This window comes from Triturus cristatus, chromosome 11 (assembly GCF_964204655.1).
Source record: "Triturus cristatus chromosome 11, aTriCri1.1, whole genome shotgun sequence".
Classification (NCBI taxonomy): Eukaryota; Metazoa; Chordata; class Amphibia; order Caudata; family Salamandridae; genus Triturus; species Triturus cristatus.
Window position 1 is genome coordinate 265,264,175 of NC_140594.1, and position 15,675 is coordinate 265,279,849.

General features: G+C 44.3%; 1 protein-coding gene across 2 annotated transcripts in view; it reads right to left on the bottom strand.

Annotated features, from left to right (window-relative positions):
- TTC28 (tetratricopeptide repeat domain 28) overlaps nucleotides 1–15,675 on the bottom strand; it is a 1,841,724-nt gene that overhangs the window by 1,216,329 nt on the left and 609,720 nt on the right. The window lies entirely within an intron of this gene.

Here is a 15,675-nt window from a genome sequence, read left to right on the forward strand (position 1 = left end):
TATTTACTTTATAGGAAAATCCAGAAATTCCAGTGGTAATCGAGCCCTCCCAGACCTACGTGGAATACCCTGTTTAAGTCAATTTGTATACATTTCCCTTCCCCACAGGAAAACGCTGGTTTTCACCTAGAAAGCTTTTTGTAAGCCTGCTCATGTGTAACTTCCTCACTGTGTAACCTACAAAAGGGCAGATTTCATTTTTAAGTAAATCCTCTCAGTTTTATATTTCTCTTCTCCACTGCAAACACTGCTTTCACATAAGTAACCACTACCTACTGCAAACTTTAAAGTGAAAAATTAATGGTGTTCTATGTTCCATTTCTGCCCAAAAATGTTAGTTGTAGGTTTGTTTCTCTCAAAACAATCATTAGCTCAATTTAAAACATTTGTTTAATGCCCTAGACGTCTCCCACATTTTAGTGTGCACAGCAAGCTGTTGGCCATTCCCCAGATGTGCCCCTCGTTTTGGGTTGTTCTAGAGCTGTGCTTCCCAAACTTTTTAGAACCGCGACCCAATATTTAGCATGACAAACTTTCACGACCCACCTAGCTTTAATAGACTTGAAGCATTCAATTGTTTATTTAATGTAACTAAAGCATCGTGTGATATCGCACTGTCATTAACAGACAGCACATTGTCCGTTGAAATGACCACTAAATTTGCACACACATACAATATTACTGATAAAACAATATAAAATTATATTGCACACAAACGATAATGTGTGGAAATCGGGTTTGCGTAAATATTTATCATTTCCGCATCACCAAGAAAAGTGTCCTGATTTGTTTTGATTCTATTAAAATCGTTCCTTCCATCACACTTCAAAATTACAAAAAGTGCTTCATTTTTGATTTGTGAACTGCTGAATATGTACAGTTCATAGGCATGTATTTACATTTTGTTGTATGTGACAAGATAAATACAGAACTTAGGAGGAGGAGCCAAGATGGCGACCGGGACGGTAGCGTAGATTCCCGGCTCCGTGAACCTCCGCATCCCGCACGGATATCCTGCATGAGATCCTTATTCTGCACTACGAGATCGTGTTTGTGAACGAAAGCGGCAACCGATCGTGTGACTCCGAGGGTTCTGACTGCCGTACCGCCGGAGAAATCAGCGGTTGAACTTTGCGGCCCGTGCGGTCCCGAAGCCGGGACCTCGAGTGGACGCCTTGGCCGGGTGGCAGTTCAACAACAGCGGCTTGTGGTGACTGGGTGGAGTCGGTCCGCCGGAGTGGTGCTCCCCTCGGCCTGCATTTTGCTGTGGTCGCTCCCCCCTGCTGAGCGTTGCGGACCGAGGACATGCCCGGGGGTGCAATTCTCGGATTCTGTGGTGTTTGCCCCTGCCTTTGACGGTGAGCTGCCCGGACGCCGTCCCTGGCTCGCCCTGATCCTTGCGGGCTGCTCCCGGCTTTTCGCGGGAGCTGGTCCGTGGCGGAGACGACTATTGCCCGTGACCGCGCAACGGCTGAATCTGTGCCTACCCCAGGATCCCTGTCTTCAGCGACGTGAACCTTGAGGCGTTGGTCCCGGGGTCCGGGCCCCAATACGAGTCGGGCCTTCCCAGCGGCCATTTTGTCACTATGCTGCCTACCATCCTGTCCGCTGGGACGCAGCGGGACTGGGGGTGTGTGACTTTCGGGAGTGTGGCAGAGCGATCGGAGAGAGCTGCTCTGGGGTACGGCGACCTCCTGGAGGCCCTTGGTGCCCTTCATTACTCCTTGGCTCATGGCTCCGGGGTCCTGGGGAGGAAGCTAGATGACGTGGTATCGGCGTTGGGGCAGTGGCGGCACGCTGGTCCACAGGTACACAGTGGCTTTCCACACTGCACACAGGAGGAAGATGTTGCGGCCCCCCCCGCGATTAGTGTACAGCCGGACACTCCGGACAGTATGCTACCGTGTGGTCGGCTATCTGTGGGCTTGATCTGCTCTGGAGGTATTGGACCTGAGCGGAAGATGGTGGCCTTATCCCGTGCGCGGTCTCCGGCGGCCCAGGGACGACTCCAGCAATGTGTGTCTCATTTGACTGATTCAGCCTGTTTGGACCTTGTGTGCAGTGCAGATCCTGGAGCAGCACTGGAAAAGACGCCCCCCCATGAAGCGGTCCGTGCTGCTGCTCAGAGACTTCCACCCCGCTTGTGTGCGTCGCTTCCCGACTGTTTTTGGACACTCCTGTACCTTGGGACTTCGGACATGGTGCTGGGTCGAGGGGCAGGCATGGGCAGAATCGCAAAGAGCGGTCAAGGCTGAGGCTGATCCTTCGGGGGTGGTCACCTAGTAGACAGGCGGACTCATGGTTGCGTGCTCTCATGGTTATTCGCATAGTTGGTGCATAATGCTCCCCACTCCCCCCCCCCTTTTTTTGATATGATCGACTTGGTGCTGCTAATTGTTGGCTGTGGGGAGACTTCACCGTGCGGGAGGGAGAAGCCGGGGGTATGTTTTGAAGGCCCTCCTCCAGTTTATTATATTCTCTCCGCCCCCCCTGTCTGGGGGGGCTCTTCCTTTCTTACTCCTTTCTTCCCTGTCTCTTCTATATTTCGGGTCTAGTTCCAGGGCGACAGGCACACTGCTGGGGGGTGGGGCCATACTCATTCGCAGAGGTGCAGGGTGGGGGGATGGGGGAGGGGACTCTTTAGTCTTTATCTCTTTTTCCATGGCCTCCTTTTTCTTCCCTGTTTCTTTTTGCTGTTTTTCTGGGATCAGCGCGGTACACCTCTCTTATTGTGAATCGTTTGCTCTTAATGTGTGCCACGGTTTCCGGGGGATTCGCTGGGCTTTAGGTACGGGGACCTGTAGGCGCAACTATCTTTGATATTTCTCCCCATCCGTACTTTCCCGTGTCTGCGCCATTGATTCAATGTATTGCTGCTTATTGTTTACGTCTCTGATCCTTGCCCCTTATCGCTGTTGGGAAATTGTTTGGCACCTGATCCTACTGTTTTGTCTTATTATAAAATGAAAAACCCTTTCTCTCCTGGTGTCCTACCTGTGCGGCTCATTGGCCGGACTATATTGGATTGAAGACTTTGCTCTCCGAGGTGCCGCCTTTGTTTACAGTTGCTTTTATTGTCCTGATTACTTAGCGGCCGGCCCCGGGGGGTTGTAGGCCCATACGTGTAACTGATTGAAACGTCAATAAAGGTTTTTCAAAAAAAAAAAAAAAAATACAGAACTTAAAGGCATCTTTATTTTTTGCTTGGACTTTCACAACCCCGCAAAAATCGTCTCGTGGCCCACAGTTTGGGAACCACTGGTATAGAGTCATCTCTAGCTGACTCACTTCCTCATGTTCTTCAAAAACAATGTTCTTCAAAAACATGATTGTATTAATTAATATACACAGGGGTTTTGGTCATTCCCTTTTTATCCATTGGTCTGTTCAGGTGTCATTCATCGTTTGCTTCTGTCCACAATAGCATAAAGTATGGGGCAGTGAGTCAGCCCTCTTCAAACATTGGCTTCTTGCCCTGTAGGTCCCAGCACTTTGCGTGATCTCATGAGAACAGCTGCCAGAAAATGAGTGTCATTCACCACCAGGGATGGTGTGCCTGGGCTGCTGGCTACTCCATTTTTATATGTTTGCCAATTTATAATTTTGACATACTTCACATGTTTGAAAAATAATTAAATAATTGCACTCATTCCAAGGCCTGACCTATTGGCTTTCCCAATGCGTGTTTCATGGTGGTACCCCTTTAAAGCCCACATCTTCAAGGTTACTCTTCCTACTCAAGAATAAATCAAGCAGAAATTCTCACATAAACTATGCATGAGTAACATAGAGGCTCACTAACTGTACTGAATTTCATAGCTCAATAACATGTAGATGCTGCTCTTTCACAAATAATACTAAGGGCCTTATTATGACTTTGGCGGTCCTCCCGCGGAGGACTGGCGTGGCCCTGCACACACAACTCACTGGATTCCGAGCTAAATCCTTGGCAGGCGTGCTACAGCGGACCCACAGCAGTGCCTGTTTAAAGGCTCATAGGAGAGCCTTACACAGGCACCTCCCTGACACCACCACAGCACTTTCCTCCATGGTGCTGCATGCCGCACCATGCAGGAAGTGGGGTGCACATATGCAGGAGGCACTACATGTGCCCCCTTCCATGCATCCCAAGGCCCTGGAGCATCAGGAGGCCCTGTTAAGGCCCCCAGTGTTGCCTCACTGCCATGCTTTTCACGGCAGGCTCACCGCCACCACTGCGGGGTCCTGGATCCCCGGCGGATGCATCGGTGTAGTGGCTGTCCACCCGCCAAACTCCTCATACGGTGCTTCCCACCACTGGTTCGGAACACAAAATAAGCCCGTAAAACACTTAAAAAAAAATTGTAACATATAAGAAACAGTCATATAAAATATATGAGTGACCATATCAGGAACATGTTTTGCACCTTCTCATAGGCATAGCTTCATCTCAATTTTTCTAGGCTATGCTGCCCACTGTAAAGACTAGTGAGATTTTAGGAAAAGCAGGCACACTCTGTTTTTTTTTAATTTGCAGTTTACATATTGTATGTTTCTTCTAACTGTGTGAATCTAGTATGTTTTAATTTTTACAAAGTGATTTGTAAGGGTATCTGTAATGTCCAAAGCGTTTTCACCACTATTACATTATTTTATTTTGAAATGTAAACATTTTTTACAATGCAATTTGTGTAAACTTTGTAATGTCTAAAATGTAATGACCATTTTTATTCTTTAATGTATTTTATTTACGTGTAGGTTTTTGCTCTGGTAGTGCTATTACATGGCATCATTGATTTCTATGTGATTTCATTGCAGTAGCTGTAATTGGCCAATGTGGTGCGTGGCTTATGCCAATGCTTTGCTGGAAGGAGTCGGACCCATGTTTGGGTTGCAGTACTACTGAAGCAGATGTTGGTTTAACTTTTGTGAATTGTACCTTATCCTTTCTTAGGTGTATTTTAGTATTTGCATTTCCATCCCTGTGTCCTTCTTTCATTTTCCCGTTCCTCATCTACTTTGTAGTAGATATTAATTTCCCAATTTTCTAGCCCCTCCCCCTTGCCATCCCCTCATTTACACCTTAAACGTGGAACTACATGCATGTGCTTTTATGCACTCTTGGTGCAGAACTCCCCACACAGGACATGGGACTGGGGTAATCATACATCTAAGTGTAAAGATGCTGTCCAGCCAAGATGTAAAGCAAAGCTCTTTATTGCAAGTCAAGCGAGCAGGTACCTCCAGCTTCATCCTCTATCAGTTACACAGCTCTGTCTGTAGTTCTTCAATCATGACATTCTAACTTGCCTAGCAACATGTGCACATTCTAATACAGAGAATTCTACACATCTCCCTTCCTTTATACATTATATAATCTAAAATTACACAAGAATAATAACTTTTATAATATAAGGATATAAGAAATTAATAACTAACAAAAACTGAAAAGCCCAACTTTTAGACACATTTCAAAATAAATTTGCATATCAAGGTCATAATATAAAGATATAAATAAGAAATTAATCACTCAGCAATGACTGAGGAGCACAACATTTGGAAATATTCCCAAAACTCCAAATCGACCCATCGCCCAATATGACAACATTTTTCTTTACACTTCTTACCTGAATAGGTTTAGAAAACTTGCTGTCACCTTGTGCCACAACCCCGCCACGCTTTACCACCACCCAGTCGCCAGACTTTATATTGGGAAGTTTTACTCCTTTCATACAATTATAATGACTAGCAGAGGCAGTTTGCTGTTCAGTGACATCCTTCTCAATTCTCTCACGATCCACCCACACACAATCTTTGTCCTTCAACCATCCCGGTACTTCTTTCACTCCTGGTTCACGCCCTTTAAGGGAAACAAAAGGTGACACTCCAGTCACAGAATGTGGCTTTACTCTGTAAGACCACATTAATTTTTTGAGCTCATCAGACCATGACAACACATTAGAAATTGAAAGTTGTATGTTTTCCATAATCAACCGGTTAGTCCTTTCCACTAAACCATTGGCTTGAGGCCTGAACATGGCAATGTTTTCGTGTTTCACACCCATTCTATAAAGTTATTATTGCATTTTTCTTGACACTAGCTGAGGTCCATTGTCTGATACAAGTATTTTAGGAATTCCTTCATTCATGAAATCTTTATCCAGAAATTTGATCACTTTCTCTGTTACAATGCTAGCAGCAGTTTCGACAACAAACCATTTGGAATGGTAATCTATCAGAACCATTAAAAACTTACAATTCGAGCCTAATCTAGAAATAGGACCAAGAAAATCTATTGCTACTCTTTCCCATGGACGCACAGGAAACTTTACACACGCAAAAGGAGGTTGTCGCACAATCTTGGTTTTATCGCTGGTAGCACATGCATAGCATTCTTTGACAGCTTCTTCAACATCTTTGTCTAACCCAGGCCACCAGAATGACTGACGAACACGTCTTTTAGTCATGTTCCTGCCCAGATGTCCTTCATGAGCAATATTGACAATCTTAGATCTAAGCACCACCGGTGACACTAATTTGTTTCTTCTCCATAACTTTTCCTCTCTAACACTCAATTCTGTGTCAACATTATTATATCCTTTAAAACACAAATCATGGACGAGATCTCCACCCCAACCTCCAGATACACCTTGCATGACCTTTTGTAACACATCATCATTCAACATCACTGTGTCCCATTCTTCCTTGACAAAAGCTTGTTCCTCATTATACCTTATCACATCAACCTCAATTTCAGATTCCTCCTCACCCACCGTAATAGGCATTCTGGACAAATAGTCTGCTAATATATTCTTAAATCCCTTCATATACTCAACTTCAAAGTTATATTCAAGTACAGATAAAATCCACCTTGAAATTCTTGGAGTTACACTCCCTTCGAGTCCCTTGCCTCCCTTAAATAAATGGACGAGAGGTTTGTGATCAGTCCGAAGCTTAAATGGCAAACCCTAAACAAAGTACTTAAAATTTTTAATCCCCCAGCAGCATGCCAGAGCTTCCTTCTCTATCACGGAATATGATGTCTCAGCTCCTTGTAATCTCCTGGATGCAAATCCTATAATCCTCTCGTCACCATTGTTTACTTGTGTCAAAACTGCCCCAATTCCAACTGCACTGGCATCAGTCGTAATGAAAGTCTTAGATTTGACATCAAAATGTCCAAGACTAGGTGCACACAAAATACCGTCCTTAACTTTCTTGAATGCCTTGTCACACACGTCACACCACACAAAACTTACACCAGTTTTCATCAACATATGTAATGGTTCCACAATATCAGTAAACCCTCTCACGAATTTGGAGCAATACTCCGCCAACCCCAAGAAACTTTTAAGCTGATCTTTATTTATGGGAGTGGGAGCATCTTTGATCGTAGACAAAATACTTTTCTTTGGCCTGATTCCTTCTTTAGAAATCTCGTGCCCTAGATAGTTCACACAATCTTTCCTCAATTGACATTCTTCTCTCTTTATGGTCAATCCATGTTCCAGCATGCGACTCAAAACTTCATTTATCACCCTGTCATGATGTTCATGGTCTCTCCCTACAATTAGCACATCATCCTGAAAACACAGAACATCCTTTATCCCCAGGAGAACCTTTTGCATTACTCTTTGAAACACTGCTGAGGCAGATGCTAGTCCAAATGGCATTCTACTGTAGCGAAATGCTCCCAGCGGTGTTACAAATGATGTAAGATGCCTTGACTCTTCATTGAGATCAATCTGGTGGTAGGCTGCAGACATGTCAATATCACTAAATACACTACCACCACCCATGGCAGTCAACATTTCTGAAATATTTGGTAGAGGCTGTCGGTCAACCCAAATGTTCCTATTTGAGTCGCGTAAGTTGATGCACAAGCAAATCTTCTTCCCACCATCTTTTGGTGCGTCGACAATGGGCGCCAACCACTCTGAAGTCTCAATTGGTTCAATTATGTTCAATATCAACAACTTATCAAGTTCTTCTTGCAGGGGACCTCTCATAAGATGTGGCACAGACCTCACCTTATGTACAACAGGTGTCGCATTTTTTTAAGTATGATTTTGTGAGAAAAATTCTTGAGCTTTCCCAATTCATCGGAAAAAACATCAGAATATTTCTCCATTATTACTGAATCGTAATTGTCAACATTATGCACAACAATAGATTTTACAGGTTCAATAGCATTTGGATTCAATGTGATACCTAGGTCCTTTTGGTGGCGCCACCCGAACAGGTTTGAGCCCTGTTTCGTTAAATATACACGACCATAAACTTTTTTACCATCAAACTCAATCACCATCCATTTAAGACCTAAAATGTCAATAGTCTTTCCACCATATCCCACCGCCTTACTATCAGGAGCCTCCCAAATTTTCTCATTGCTCGATGCACCCCAAGTTTTGAAGTACATTTCCTTAGATAATAATGTATACAGGCTTCCTGAATTAATCAACATTCTTACCCCTTTTAAGTCCAGATTGATGACATAATGCGGCTTTTCTAACTTATCAGTGCTTTCTGCAACGATATCGCTATTACCTAAGTTGCTATTTTCTTTGATATTGCAACAATTTATTTGAGAAATAACAATGTTATCGACACACGGTATTAGCTCATGAATATCTTCACATGAATCATCAACTTCTTGTACAAAGGGCATTTTTGTCCTGCATGCTTTGGCAAGATGACCTCTCTTCCCACATATTCTACAAATGGCATTCCTACCCATACATTTGGTGCTGGAAGCAATCAGGAGCTGAAATCGCAGTCATTGAACTTGACATCACATGACATGCCGAATCTGTATTCGTTCAAGTTCATTCCTTAGGCATAAAATTGAGCTCATTAAAATGTAACAGTCTTTTACATTTTATCGGTCACACTAACCTCGTATTTTCTTGACACTCGAGGTGTATCAATAATATTTATGGGTGCCACTAAATATTAAGTTTCACAGCTTCTCACGCAAATTTGTTTTTAGGTGACCAATCGAATTCAATCATTTTTTATGAGAGTTTACTCACGCTGTGGAGGATGACTTTTTTATCAGATATAAGTAATCCAAGGGTGAAGGTACACTGGTAGTCTGCCCCTTGCGCAGATTGACTTCTGGGTTCTCTCGTCGCCAATGTAAAGATGCTGTCCAGCCAAGATGTAAAGCAAAGTTCTTTATTGCAAGTTAAGAGCAGGTACCTCCAGCTTCATCCTCCATCAGTTACACAGCTCTGTCTGTAGTTCTTCAATCATGACATTCTAACTTGCCTAGCAACATGTGTACATTCTAATACAGAGAACTCTACACTAAGCCTGTCATTTTAGGATATGCGAAGTAGTACTACAGAAGTACCACCCAGGGGCGGCCTGCACAGGTAACAGCGGTGGGGAGGTGGGGTGGGGTGGGTTAAGTCAACAGGTGACTGGATAGGGAATGTAAATCAAAAAATGAATGAACCCACTTTCCTTGCGCTCGCCGCATTGCTGAGTCTGCAATGCGGGGAGCGCAAAGTAAATGATTTTTTAAATTGTTTTTATTTTATATTCCCTATACCTTCGTCTGTCGACTCTTCCCCTGCCCTGCCACGCCCCCGCCCTGCCCCACTACCCCACCGCTGTTACCTGTGCCAGCCGCACCTGGTACTACCACAAACACAAATACCTTTGGGATTTGAACTGGTAGTTTCAGAAGAGGGGTTTGTCTTTAAAATATTCTGAAGATAGAGCCGAATGTCAAAGAGCAAAAAGAAATTGCTGTTCCAAGGAAATTAAAATGATCATTTGGATAACAAATATTAAATTGTAATAGTTACTCAATTAAAAGCTTTTCTGTAATTATGTGAAGTAAATGAAATGCAAATCCATTACTTAGTGTAATATTATACAATGAAATGGTTCTCGTGTCCATTTAAGACACAGCGATGCATTTTGAGCTAAAACATATAAACAAGAGCATCATGTACAGGAGCTGCTTGTGGTCTGCTGTCCCCATGCATTTGCTGTAAATGTCTACAGTAAATTGCATTTTATTATGCAACTTATTTTCAGGAATGTCTCCTAACAAAAGTAACTCGCAATTACCCAAAATTACTCTGATTACCCTGGCATAATTAAAGTTTTGCCCAGGCCGACTTTTGGAGTGTACAACTTACCAGTGTTTCTTTACACTGCTGCAATGTGCACATCCTTGTAAACAGGCTCTGACAGTGTTCGAAGAGCCAGGTATGCGCTGCATGCAAGGGTTACATGTAGCATGTCATCTAGTCCTTGATATCTCTCTGCAGGCTTTTATTTAATGATTTCCATCACAGCAACGGCTGTGTGCATGCACTTTCCCAATAGTAACGGTCCACATAGTTTGTTTACATTTACTCTGCACATTGTGCACACACAGCAGATCAAACTTGCCTCAAGGCGCAGAGAAACATGCGATGGAATACATTGTGACAGAAATGAAATGAGAAAGGTGGCATAAACGGATACAAAAGAAAAGCAATAAGTGAAGCTGGAGTGCATGACGCATAGGTATATCCTCGAGTTTTTCTCCTCTAAGATTCCAGGCACATGCACAGGGGGCGGCATATGTTTAAGGAAATGAGGCAGCATGGTCTGCAGCAGATTTTGCAGCGTCATCTCAAAAAAACACAGGGATGGGGCGTATTTACAAGAATACGATGCACCCTTGTGTTTTCTCTAGTGCTGGAGCTAAGATAGCTGCCTAGCACCAGCACAGGCCGATTTGCACCATAGTGCAGGGGTGCCTGTGTTGCAGGGAGGATTGTTTTTGTACAGGAAGGTCTCGTTAATGGTGTTTTGCTCTATGAGTGCTGCAGAATGCAGCACAGATAGAAAAAGCAAAAACGAGGAGAAATAAAAGTATTTCTCCTCATTGCACCTATCTAACGCCTGCTTTTGCATGGCATTAGTTTTTGGTACTGCCTCAGATTTAAACATCCTCGTAAATCTGGGGAAGCATCAAAAAGCAATGGGTGTTGAAGTGGAACGCCCACAAAAACACCCAGAATGCCCCTTTCACACAGCTACCTGCGTGAAAGGGTACCATATTTAAAGAGCAGTTAAGCTATGCAAAGTGGCTTTACACCACTTTGTAAATATAGTGCAGGGCATTACGCAACCGGAACGTCGAAAAAAGTTGCGTTCCGGTGGTGCAACTCTCTTGTACATATGCCGCAGTATGTCATAGTACAGACTGCGTCATATCCTGTGGTCACTTTAACATCGTAAAGTGTGTTTCGATATATTCTTTACACAGTCTTGTTCTGACATCTTGGGTAAATGCAGCTTAATCTCTCGTAAATTTCACAAAAAAATCGGTTTTATGCCAGTTGGCACATGGACAATGTGTCCATTATTCAGAATTAACCACTTTCCAATCCTCACAGGTATATGAGAGCAATGGATTTCAGAAGCTTGTGTGAAATTAGTGTACACAGCAAAGTAGCCGCAAAGGCGGGAACAAGCTGAATAAACGCATGTTAAAAGTACACAGGTAAACAGCGCAATGTGAAACGACAAAGACGTTTTAGTAAGATTAGCATTCCTAATTTGCTCATTTAAATGCATTTAAAAAGACGGTTCACGGGGTTTGTGAACTAAGTATGCCTTTTAAGAGTCAGACACCATCCCGTAACTGCCAGTTCATCCCAGCCCAGTGGCAGTTTCTTGTCCTACCCACTGTTCTGGCTCAGCAAAGGCAGATAATTGGCATTTTGGGTTTAAAGTTTACTGCGGGTGGCACTCACAACAAGCACATTATGGTACCTGTAAATCGCCTATTCTATAAGATTGGTCGTATTTGACAAGGACATTAAATGAATTACTAGCTGTGCAATAAAAGCTCCCAATGTGGGATGCACAAGGTCATGGAGCACTTCATATGTTCAGCTAGTGCCTGCGCGCGCGCACATCCACGATGTGGAGGCATAAATGTACAACTACTGATTTGACAATTCCACTAAAAATGATGCTAGGTGTTCGGAAAATATGGCGAGTGGGATACATAGTAGAATAAGAGTGGCCACGCACATGTGCAAGTTTTAAATCGTCCGCACCTCCCCTCCGTGTGAGGGGTCATGTCTGTGATGAGAAGATAGGCATGGGCGGTGGACGGCGCTGTTAGTGGAGTCTGCAGAGTTTTCCGCACTTCACGTAGCATGCAGAATTCCGAAAAACTCCACTCTGCAAAGCGGAGTAGAGTATTTTCCTCACTTGTGCTTGCCAGCGTTAAGTTGGCGAGCGAGGAAAATCCAACGCTAGACCACTTCCCAGCGAGATTTCTCAATGAGGGGAAATGCCTGCTTGAGTAGAAAATCTACTCGAGTGGCAAAAAGAAGCAGCGAATTCTTGCGCTGCGCATGGTGCAGTTCGAGCTGATTTTCAAGAGTGGGACAAACACCTGGCGCAAAAAATCAGTATGAACGGCGCAGCCTAACACAATCTTCCAATTGTGGACCTCTGCATAGTTCAGGGGAGTTTTTTGGTCATTTCAAGGAGTTTCACTCATGACTATGAGAAAAGACAGCGAAAGGCATGGACGACAATTCAATAAAATGCTGGGTGTAGCAGAGGTGACACTAGCGCCCGGTAGCTTTACCATAATAACATCACAGGGTTGACATCTTTCCCTGTATTTCTACAAAAGCTTCCTATTCGCTTACGGGATTTTCTGGGAGCAGAAATGCTCTTAGAGCCCTGTGTACTTTCTGCTCCAACTGCTGCCCTCCTGACTTGTGAAAGCATGATAGCGAAAAGTGTGCCTGGGGTAGCAAAGGGATTACCAAAGATGCATCTGCTTCTCCTGGCTGTCCCACCATGATCTTCATAGGGTAAGGGGTGGAATTGTAGAGGAAGTACTTAACGCCACCTGTGGATTGCCATGATCCACACCTCTTCCCTTAAGAAAACAATGCTACTGAAACAAAATAAAAGGCTCTGCATGCTGTGAGTGGAATGTCCAATATTGGGTGGGGTGCTTGTGGGTAAATTCCTATATGGCCCACGGAGGCATAATCTGGGGGAAGGACGGTGGTGATAGACCCCTTGCCTTTTCTATCACAGCTGGCCCATATGTCTGAAGAGGAGAGATAAGGACATTAGTTTGGAGGTGGCCATGAAAAATGACAAAATGTGTGTTTTGCTTTATCAGCCTAGTATTGCCATCTTTCTCCAACTCCTCCATCTGGCTGAGGTCTGTGACTATTCTTTCTGAGGCCATAACACTGTGAATCTCGCCATCGCCTTAAGATCTGGGGCACCATTTGGTGATCCTGTTGATACCACCACCAGCTCTACTCCTCCTGGTTCTGGTGCTCCCACCACACTTAAATCCAAGTAATCCATTTAAAAGAATGGCTAATAACTAATTACAGGAGTAAGGAATTTTCTATAATGCCATGGGGGCACCAAAGGAGGTTTCTACAAATGTGAACCAATGGCTGTGGGCTAGGGTCAAACCCACCTGTTCACATTCTACTTGGATTACTGAAATCTGATGACAATCTGTGACTGATGTTAGCATAGCTTGGAGATGCTTTTAGAAATGAAATGAAAAAACATTAATATAGTGCGATAGCTTCCCTGAGGCATCCCAGCGCTGTAGACGGACGCAGACAGAGGAAAGCAATCAGCGGTAAGAGGTATTTGTTAAAAAGTAAGGTTTTTAAAAGTTTGCGGAAGGGTAGGGTATTGGGCTCCGTCCGCATGCGGAGGGGGAGAGCATTCCAAAGCTTGGCGGAGTTGTAGGTAAAGAAGCGTTCACCGCATCTAGCTCTCTTTATTCTGGGCAGTAGGGCGAGGGAAGAGGATGCTGAGCAGAGGTGCCTGTTGGGCTGGTAGGGGGTTATCAAGGGCTGGCTGATTAAAGAGCCCATCTTCCAAAAAGCCTTGTGCGCAATGCACATGGCTTTGAATTGGATTCTCTCCCTGACCGGTAGCCAGTGTAGGCTCCTTAGCGCAGGGGCTGCGGACTGTCAGGGTGGGGCATGCAGGAGCGTGTGGGCTGCACAGTTTTGGAGTATTTGAAGCTTGCATATGGTGGATTGCGGGGCTCCTAGGTACAGTGCATTCCCATAATCCAAACGGGAGAGGATAAAACCTTGTACCATTATTTTATTTGCTCGAAATGGGAGAAGGGGGAGTATCTTACGCAGCATCCTCAGCAGTCCGTAGCAGGCAGCCGAGGGTTTCGCCGTTTGGTGATTAAAGCTGAGGGAGCGGTCCAGCCATATGCCAAGGCTTTTGATCTGGTCTTTGGGTACTGGAGCGGGGCAAAGGTATTTCGGCCAAAGTTGCTCCGAGTTGAAAGAGGGGGAGTTTCCGAGAAGCATAACCTCGGTTTTGTCCCTGTTGAGTTTTAGGCAAGAGCGTTCCATCCATTCGGCCACCTCCTCAGGACAGCTTTCAAGATTACTTGGAGATTTTTCGAGGTGGTTTAATGCCACCACAAGCTGAGTGTCATCGGCGTAGGTGATGATTTTTATGCCAAATGGAAGGACAATCTCTGCCAAGGGACTCATGTAGATATTGAATAGTGTGGGGCTCAGGAAAGAACCCTGAGGCACACCACAGCTGAGGGGCATCCGTTTAGAGACAACATCGCCTTCAAAGACCTGGAAGGATCGTTCGCCTAGGAAGAATTGTAACCAGGTGATGGCATTGCCTGATACACCCAGATCCCCAAGTCTCAGGATCAGCGTGTCGTGGTTTACAGTGTCAAATGCGGCATGTAGCTGGCAAGCACAGGAATCAAATATGGAGGAGGGAGGGGTAAAAACTTGGTCCCCATGGTTGCCCCTTGGTACTGCACATTCTAACATAGGTCTTATAGATTATGAAAGAAGGGGTTGAAACAGAGCTTCTGAAGCGTTGTTTATTTTCTGTATATTTAAATCGCTGTCCTTTCCACTGCCCCTTTGCAGTTAACAGGATGCTATACATGGTCCAAAGTTAACAAACAAGTCAACCTTGGGATGCATTTGATGTCTTCTTTGCTAATGCTTTGAATTTATTGAATTGTGTTCATGTTGGCAAGGTGCGAGTCCACCTTTACTGACAAGCTGGAAGACTGCCAATTTGCCTGGATTGCTACTTGAATAAAAGGTAGGGATCTGGAATAGGAACTTGAACATTATTTTGTGCTACAGTAAAGTAGCATTGGCAAATCCAAGTGGTCTGGAGCTGACTGACAACCTTTTGGCTTTGTCAATGCTTGTTTTGTTTTCTCATGATTTTTGCAAAACCTTATTGTTGAGGGGGCTGCAGAGCCCTCAACAACATATTAAAATATTGACAAAAAACAAACATATTTTAGGTCTCAAAAAGCACACATTGCTATAGTAGTCCCTGAAATGAATTAAACTGCGTTTTGCGTAGATGTGCTCCTTGTTAAAGGGCAGAATGACGTCACAATGAAGATAGCTAATGGCTAACGTGGGCTCAACCACTGACCCATGCAGCATACTATAATAGTGTGTGACAGAAAAATGTGAATGGCACAAAAGAAGAGGGCTGGCTGACAGCCACTGTAAGGAACTATATAATATATTTATAATTTTAGTAACAGCAAAAGGTATTGGCCAGACCGAAAACTGAGACAGTCTGTGCCCTGGTAAAAGCCCCGAATGCATTCGTCGGGAGTTAATTGGAGCGTTGAGCAGAGGACGCGCGAGCAGTCTC